Below are 9936 nucleotides of genomic sequence, written 5' to 3' on the forward strand. Positions count from 1 at the left end.
CGCTATAGAACCAGGTGTAATCCACCATTTTCTACATTTGAAAATGTCTGTACCAAGTCAGGAATATGACATTTCAAGTTTACGAGGATATTCCATCTACGCCAGGGACTTGCAAGTTTACGACTTTTCAAGGTGCGCCAGAGAGTTGCATCATGTTCTGGTAAATTTAGATACATGTATTTATATAGCCAAAACAAAATAGTAGATGTTGAAATGCCCTTATACATATGTCGTTTGAAGGCATACATTTATTAAAAAAAACAGAATAAGCATTACATCACAATTCTGCACATACAGAACAAAATTTTAAAAAAGCATAACAATTTGCATCTTCAGTTAAATATTCTATAAATGAAAAACAGAAAAAAACAAAGACGAAAAGTTTTTCTCTTCATAGTTCGTGGCTGTTACCATTTTTACACTTCATTGGTAATTCTAAAAAAAAAAGTAAAATAAAGTAAATGTAAGGTAACATTGTTATCATTGGCGATTAACAAAATGCCTACATTATACACAATTATATGTAGTGCTAGATATGAAAACTTTATTCTGTATGTCTTTAGATGCTGTGTCGCTCAATCTTTTTGGTTTTGTTCTCTGTTTCTGTGTATTGATCTCCTTGATTCTTTGAACTAGACCTTGGTAAAATTTTAGTTGCATTTCAGAACCGTCAAATTTTAAAGAAAAAAAATCATTATAAGGGTTAAGTACTATACTCCTTAATATATTTTTGTTGTAGGGATACAAAAGTACCCATCCACGTCCACTCTATATTACCATTTGAATCCATCAGATAAGTTCAGTCTGTTTGAAAATAAAAGCAATAATTTAAAGTTAAATTTTGGAAATGAGTATACATTACCGTTAACAATAAATTCGAAGGAGAATTTACGTACAGAGTGCAAATATTAAAGCAACCTGTATGTTTATTTTTCTTTAAAACATATAGTATAAATAGACTTATCGTTCTGGGCTTTTGAAGACTTCAATCATGATATACATACAGAACATTTTCATCAATTTTCAAAGCTTTTGATAACTATTTTACTTTTAACAAGAATGTGTCCATAGTACACGGATGCCCCACTCGCACTATCATTTTCTGTGTTCAGTGGACCGTGAAATTGGGGTCAAAACTTTAATTTGGAATTAAAATTATAAAGATCATATCATATTAAACATGTGTACTAAGTTTCAAGTTGATGTAACTTTAACTTCATCAAAAACTACCTTGACCAAAAACTTTAACCTGAACTTCGCACTATCATTTTCTATGTTCAGTGGACCATGAAATTGGGGTCAAAACTATAATTTGGCATTAAAATTAGAAAGATCATATCATGGGGAACATGTTTACTTAGTTTCAAGTTGATTGGACTTCAACTTCTTTAAAAACTACCTTGCGAACGGACGCACAGACGGACGGACGGACGGACGGACGGACGGACGGACGAACGAACGAACGGAGGCACAGACCAGAATACAAAATGCCTCTCTATTATCGTAGGTGGGGCATTAAAATCTGCGAGATCTTTAAGAAAAAAATCAAATTAGTTTCACACAGGATTACACATTATTTAATATCATTTAAAAAGGAACCAAACGAAGGCACATTTTTCATTAATTATGCATTTTCAAATACTTTAAGAAAGCAATGACAAAAGTACAAATACTTACCAGCGTAGTGCCCAGTTCGTTGTATTTTCTCTACGGCAACGGTTTTATCTTTCTGATTTAAAAGGGCTTTGTTTAGTCTTCTCAGTATTCTGGTGTTGTCATTAATTGTTGTTTTCCAAATTTCAATTTCCTCTGCTAATTCTTTTCCTTGCAATGTCTTCCATCTTGTTTATTGAATATTTTCCGTAACTGTATCAGGATGTTTTGAGTTCTAGGACCACAAGAAGTTAAAAAAACGGTTCTGTTTTTTATAGTCGCCAAAAAAGAGCTACAAAGGGGAGGATAATCCGATTGACAGAAAGTAGTTATGAAAATTAGATTTTTTTCACCACTAGTCTTTTGTAATATTAAAAAAATAATTAACACTGTAATGGCGAGTCAACTTAAATATGTTTTTTTTTTATGAAGCACTCTCCAACTAAATATTCAATATAACGATAGAAGAGGGCATCATGTTTTCTAGTCTGTGCGTCCATTCGCCCGTTCGTCTTTGATGAAGTTGAAGTTCAATCAACTTGAAACTTAGTCTACACATGTTACCTATGATATGATCTTTCACATTTTGAGAGCACATAAAATGATAGTGCGAGTGGAACATCCGTATACCTTGGACATGCACAATCTTGTTGTTTATATAGTTTAACAAAAAGTTGTTGGGAAAAAAGGAATTGCTGGATTCATTTTGTACATGTTCAAAGCCCTGTTATACCTGACTATGGTTTTGCTCATTCATAAAGTCCTCACGGCGACCTACAAATGCTTCTATGAGGGGATAGGATCATATCGGGACTGGAATCTGGTGTTTTAGACTCAGAATTGATCCTTTCGGGATCCGGGATTCCTTTTTTTCTAATTTCGGAATGTCGGGATTTTCATTTTATTAAATGCGGGACCTCGGCATTTCATGTTTTTTAGCCCGAGATTTCGGGATCAGGACACTAATGAACAACATCAACAATCCACGTTTACTGATTTTAGGTGTTTATATTCAAACATATTGAATGCATGGTTTTAAATACACGTTTCTCACCTGCTACATGTACAAACATGGCAAACATATAACGAAACGCATGTGTACCATACGCGTACGTTTTCATTAACATGTGGTAAACATGCGTTGCATTTATTGCTGTTTATGATATAGTTCTACACTTATATATAGAGCTCTTGGATTTAGCATGACACTATGGCCTACGATTGTAACATATGATGTGTATGTTGTGTCTTCATACATAACTATACTGGTACCAGATACATTTCATATACATGTCCACGAAAAATACGTAACAAGGCAATGCATTTTCCAACTACAATGTATATTTTGAAATTGAATACAATGTACCGAATCAAAAGAGGGACGAAAGACACCAAAGGGACAGTCAAACTCGTAAATCTAAAACAAACTGACAACGCCATGGCTAAAAATGAAAAAGACAAACAGAAAAACAATAGTACACATGACACAACATGGATACTAAAGAATAAACAACACGAACCCCACCAAAAACTAGGGGTGACCTCAGGTGCTCCGGAAGGGTAAGCAGATCCTGCTCCACATGCGGCACCCGTCGTGTTGCTTATGTGATTACAAATCCGGTAAATAGTCTAATTCGGTAGGTCAAATTCATGAAAGGGAAGGGGATTGTAGTTACGACGTAAGGAACATATCCGATATCATTTGTGAAACGGTTATTCCATAACGGTCAACCAACTCGTGATGGCGTCCGTAAAATTTACGAAGGGATGATTTCAACTTCACCATTTGGAACTCTTGGTTTAATAGCTTCCTTGTGAGCAGTAACCCTCTATCAAGAAAATCATGATAGGAAATGCAAGCACGGGAATATCGTATCAATTGGGAGATATATACCCCGTATGCAGGTGCTGCTGGAATGTTCGTAGATAGTAGATGTTGTTGTGTCCTGTTAAATTGTTATACGATGATGACTGATGTTCCCATATTTTGACCATTTTATTGATTGTGACTGTTTATTTAACGCATCATGTAAATGTAACGGAATTTGATGAGACTGTTATTAAAGTGAGAGGGTTAGCGCTATAGAACCAGGTTTAATCCACCATTTTCTACTTTTGAAAATGCCTGTACCAAGTCAGGAATATGACAGTTCTTGTCCATTCGTTTTTGATGCGTTTTGTTTTTTGATTTTGCCATGTGATTATGGACTTTCCAAATTGATTTTCCTCTGAGTTCAGTATTTTTGTGATTTTACTTTTTGCTACTTAGAAATGGAAAGTTCACAATTGGAAAGCTGAAATCATCTCTTTTGTCGTAAAGTTTTGTCTTCAACCGACCCTCTTTGTCAATTTCTAGATGTAAGTCAAGATATGAAGCCGACTTAACTGTATCTGTAGTATCCTTTATCTCCAATAATTGCCATATCGGTCAAAATTTAAGTGTTATTTTCTTAGATTTTAAATTTTCAACATCCCCTTTATTTTGTTAACATGCTTATAGCATGTCCTTTGCAAAATAATCTATTACAGTTGTATATCTTTCAGGTTTTTTGTGCAACTGTAGGGGATCTCCTGTAAAGTTTTCACGGAAATGGCAGGAGTCACTGCGTTTAATGACAGCGTGTTCATCTTCTTAACCCAGTCTTCCCATTGTAGTGTTGTCCATAGTCAAATATTTGACCATGTATTCCATTTCCTCTATGTCCGTAACCTGTATAAGAGAGTGTTGAATTATAGAACCAAAAAAAAGTCAGAACATCAGTTTCTTTATCTATATAAAAAAAAAAGAATATAATAACCCACACTATTTTGGCCACATCAATCAATATTATAATAATTATCCCTGGATTATTTACTCTTTATAATACTATACATGTATATACACTTGCCACCGGAAGTTTAGGTGGCACGGTAGTATTTCCTGGCCATAAGGGATAATGATAGCCTTTTTAGAATTTTCACCACTTTCTAACACTGCAAAAAATTCTACATTCACAGTTAACTGAAGTACTTTCATTTTACCATTCAGAAATGAATTTGGATATGTACCATGACCGTTTACTTTTTTTGCTATTTTTAAAATCCTAAGGCCACTAGTACTTTTAGGTCTTTTATGGTGCAGTGAATGCAAAATTTTAAAAAAATTCTCAAAAATTCATTTTCATCTGTATATAAAATTAATTCATATTTTTCTACACCTGATTCATCACTCAGTTTGGGAAAGTATGTTCATTTGATACTGTATTTTTTGTCCAATCACACTGTTTAGATACATTTACCTAAGTAGGGTACACAAAAGAGCAACCTAAATTATGGAAAGCAAATACTACCGTGCCACCTTTACATATATCTGTTTAGGTCATGTTTATCATAGGCAAACAGTTACAGGTAAATTGTTTATAACACAACCAATACACGTGGAAATTGAAAGAAGTAAGTACATGTATATACTAAAATAAACCAAATCATGTTAATATTTAATAATTTTCACCTTATTAACATTTAAAAAGTTTACGATAATGGAACATTTTATTATGAAATGTATTTCATTCTTTTCCTGGTTAAGGTGGCACGGTAGTATTTACATACTGGAATTAAGGTTGCTCTTTTGTGTACAACTTAAGTCAATTGTATCTGAACAGTGTAATTGGACAAAAAACAGTATCTACTGATCATACTTTGAAATAATTTTTCATGCAGGTGAAAATGATTTTTTTGAGAATGTTGTATTCACTGCTTGATAAAAGACCTAAAAGCACTTGTGACCTTAGGTTTATAAAGAAAAAGGTAAACGGTAATGATACACATTCAAATCCATTTCTACTATATTATAATGAAAGTAGAATTTTGAGCAGTGTTAGAAAGTGGTGTAAATTCTAAAAAGGCTAGCATTATCCCAGTGGGCCAGGAAATACTACCGTGCCCCTCAAAAATAAATGCTAAATTAAGTGCATATGTTAGTATGAAATCGGACAACGGTGAGCACATCGTCATAGATCTCGTTGGAAGGGCCTTATTTTAGCCGATAATTTCATTATGACATTACCTGATGGTTTGTAAAGGATTAATTAAATTCACATTCACGGTGAAATGAAATCAAACAAGACCTTGAGATTGTATTGTCGCGGAGATATTTCAATGTAAATAAGTTAGATAGCATTATAATTATTAGTAGGTGGCAATATATAGGACTGTCATTTTAAGAGTATCAGTACTTTAAATATCTTTAAAAAAATTATGGAAAATCAAACATATTCAATTTCTTTGGAAAGTTGTGACTAAAATAAACTTACGGTTTAAAACTTATAGATTGTATAAGTACATGTAGATGCAATAATGTGAATCTTAAATATCAAGTCTTCGGTTTTGGATTTACAATTATTTTGGTCGCGAACATATTCACCCAAGACGATACATTATTTGTCAAATTGCACATCTAGTGCAGTAAAAATGGTATTACCACTAACTCAAAATGTGTTATTTTTAAAAGTGACATTTTTAGTTATTGCCTTGCTGTTACATACTGGATTACACAAAAATACAGATATCCGAACCAATTGAGAATGTATATCCCTTACGTTGACTTTTCGTTTTTTTATTGACATGATATATGACAATCGTTTTATTTTATGAATAACTATGTTTTAACACGCATCTCCTCGCTTCTTTATAGCTAGGCCTGTGTTGGTGAACATAGTGTACCGTTTTCATATGTCCGGCAATATTTTGAGCAGATATACATATTTATGACGGAAAATATTCAGTGACATCGTACATGTAGTAATGCATAATCGTTTTTATCATTTCAGCCTCGACAGCAAAATGGAAAAAGATAAGAAAATTATAAAAGAAAAAAGAGCTTGGGTTAACAAACAGATTGGAGCCGCTGTGGTACTCACAACAGTAATTTTTATAACTTTATTTTATTATAGTCCATTATCTGTAAAAGGAGTTAGCACCACCGCTGATCGTTTGGTATTCACCTTCCGTTGTCTCTTCGTCTCATCTTTTTCCATTATATACGGAATTCACACAGTAGGATCAGTCAGAGGAAGTACTAAAGCAATAGATCCTGTGAACGGAGGAGGAGAATCATTGGTTGATGTGCCAAACCGGATATTACGTAATACAGTGGAACAGTTCTTTCTTCATATGATCGCACTGCTAACTCTATCATCTTTTCTCGACGAGGGATCAATGAAAGCCATTCCAATACTGACATTTATTTTTATTCTAGGAAGGATTTTATTTTACTTTGGATATACTTATGATCCAATATATAGAGGACTAGGATTTGCTAGTACATTTCTTCCAACAATAGCTACATATTTATACTGCTCATTCCGTATATTGCAGACACTTCTGACGTAAACATTTAATGAGCATGCGTAACGTTACGAGAACGGAACTTTGTGATAGGAAAACGAACACAACCGAATTTTCATCAATTTAAATATTTTACTTAGTGTGACAAATAAGTCTCATTTAAAAATTATATTTTATTTTCAACGATTTGATGATATATACAGACAAATTTTCCTTACAAATAAATATTGCCAACAACAATTACATAATCTGCCTTATAGCATTTCCAGTTGACAACTTTTACTTGGATTTCATATTATTAGTATGCAAGTTGATGGATTCGTGTTTCTTCTTCACCAGACCAGGGTCTTCATTGGCGGATCCAAAGGAGGGAGTGGGGGGGGGGGGTTCCGGGGGTTGGTACCCCCTTTTTTTTGGCCGATCAATGCATTTGAATGGGAACATATAGCTGGAACCCCCCCTTTATCCTGGGTTGGGACCCCCCCCCCCCCTCCCCCCCCCCTTTTAAAATGGCTGGATCGGCCCCTGGTCTTTTATTGAACATTTGACGGTTCCATATGTATTGTCAAGCTACCAAAACTACAAAAAAACCGCCATATATCGTTTCATCATGGCTTCAATTAGATGATTTACAACCGATTAATCTTTGTCAATTTAACAAGTTCCCCGACTTCAATTAAAGAACCGGCAGATTTTTTTTTATAAATTAAATGGTATTGAAAAAATATAACAATTCTTTTTGCTACAACTAATTTAGAATTTAAAAAGGGTAAAAGTGACACTAGCTGGACTGTGAAGCGATGGTTGCATATTGGTAGCCTCGGTGGAAGTCAATCAAGTGCTTTGTTTTTCTCCATTGTATTGTTTCACAAGTTAAACTGTATCAAGCCGAAGCCATTTATAGCTTTTAAACCAATATTGGGCTTTATTATAGATCAATTATTTATACATGTATTTACATTATTGACCTTTGGTCTGACGGGAATAGATCAACTGTCGCCCACTGCATTTCTTTTATAGGCCTAATTGTTAATGCTAGAGTATTCAAAACTTTGTCATTATCAATGGGAATGCGTTTGTTTCGCACTTATTATATATATTTGATTGTTCAATTTCTTGCTAAATATTTTGCTACACTTCATATTTAATCAGTATCGTACCGAAATGGACCATTATCCCTCCCCCCCCCCCCCCCCAAAAAAAAAAAAAAACCGACCTGAAACTTGAATTCATACCATCCGTACCCAATCCACCACTTCCTATAAAAAAAAACACAATCAAATAATAATAAACATAGAAAACGAACAAAACACACAAAAAAAAACCCAGAACAAAATGAATTAAGGTAAGTGGCTTAAACGGTTTCAGGGAAGTGGACTTAAGTATGTAAACCACGAGAACAGGATTAACAGTTACTTTCCTACAAAATTTGGTAAAACTAAATTTTCTTTTCAAGAACATTTGAAATTATTGTTGTTTTGTATAGGAAAGCAATGATTAATTTTCTGCTCTCAACATTCTATAGTTTTAATGATGAAAATTTTCATTTTCTTTGAAAAAAATTGTCTTTTACTGTTATACTCCAATATCATGCTTAACACATGCTAACATCATGATTTTGATAAGATTCATAATGGAATTGAGTTCAAACCTGCTTGTTCTGATTTTTATTTTATACATGTTATTTTCGCACTGTAACTGTAACATTTTGTACACAAATTGGAACTCAAAATTGGTAACGATGTTACTTCATTAATCATCCGTTTTACTTTTGAAGCTAACATGAATTACAGCTGGAGAAAACAGATTTTGTTTAAATAAAAACCAGGGGAAAAAGGTATACATGTATGATAGATAGTGGTGGTAGCTTGGATTGTACAGAAAGCAATCGTGTTAGATATCAAACTGAATCAATTAAAAAACAGCTCAATTAAAGCGTTTCTTTCCAGCTGCTATCTCCAAAACAGCTGCTACCTCCAGAAAATTACCATTTATTAGGAACCTTAAATTGGACACTAAAATGTGTCATGTAAATAACTTTCTGAAACACGCAACAGAATCCAAATCTTGAGGATTCAACACAACTGTATCGCTAACATGACACGTACTGTATGTGTAATACAGTTCTATGCATGGTTTTTATGACACAGAACAGCTAGTCAGACAAATGGAGAGGAGTATCCGGAGTTAAACAGTATAATCTAATAACGTTGCTAATTTGTACAATTATAAAAAGAACAAGACATTCTTGCGATGATTAAGGCTTATAAGAATAAGGAGATGATGTAATGATACAACTATCCAAAGTTTAAATACAATGGCTGTAAACAATTATAGGCAACTGTACAATCTTCAACAAAAAAACCTATACTGTATATTTAGTTTGTTTACTTTAATCAACCTGGTTACTGTTATATTTCATACAGTCTAAATTAATCATACTTTCCAGTATTTCCTGGTGACGTATGTTGGATGAAAAGATTGTCGAAGATTGACTTGAAAGTTGATATTTTAAAAGCAAAATTCTTACCAAACGCGCACTGTCTAATACAGACAGAGGAGACAGGACTGACACACAGACAGAGGAGACAGGACTGACACTGAATTATGACATTAACTCACATTTTAATAATCGTAGCGGATCGAAGTCATAATGTATGAGAAAATAAAAATATACGATAATTGTAGCCGTCACCATGAATGTGCAGATGTTTTGGTTGTTCAAGTTTATTTTTATCATGAATGAGTGGTATCAGGCATCCAGATACTGTACTTCATTACATATGTTGATGATTGTCTATCTGAAAATGAAATGTTAACTTTATTAAAAAAGATGTGGTATGATTGCCAGTGCGACAATCCTTTGAGGGGTACGTAGGTGGCCTGTTGCAAGGCATACATGCTTCCCTATCCAATGTACCCTCAATTTTCGGGGGTAGTCTAAAGTTTCTCCGATCT

At 33.8% G+C, this 9936-nt stretch overlaps 1 long non-coding RNA gene across 1 annotated transcript; it reads left to right on the forward strand.

Annotated features, from left to right (window-relative positions):
- Positions 1–4991: 4991 nt before the first annotated feature.
- On the forward strand, positions 4992–7218 carry LOC134709347 (uncharacterized). Its single transcript, XR_010105951.1, has 2 exons — positions 4992–5085; positions 6462–7218. It is a non-coding gene; the product is annotated as an uncharacterized LOC134709347 (long non-coding RNA).
- Positions 7219–9936: the final 2718 nt, after the last annotated feature.

Source organism: Mytilus trossulus, chromosome 3 (assembly GCF_036588685.1).
Source record: "Mytilus trossulus isolate FHL-02 chromosome 3, PNRI_Mtr1.1.1.hap1, whole genome shotgun sequence".
NCBI lineage: Eukaryota > Metazoa > Mollusca > Bivalvia > Mytilida > Mytilidae > Mytilus > Mytilus trossulus.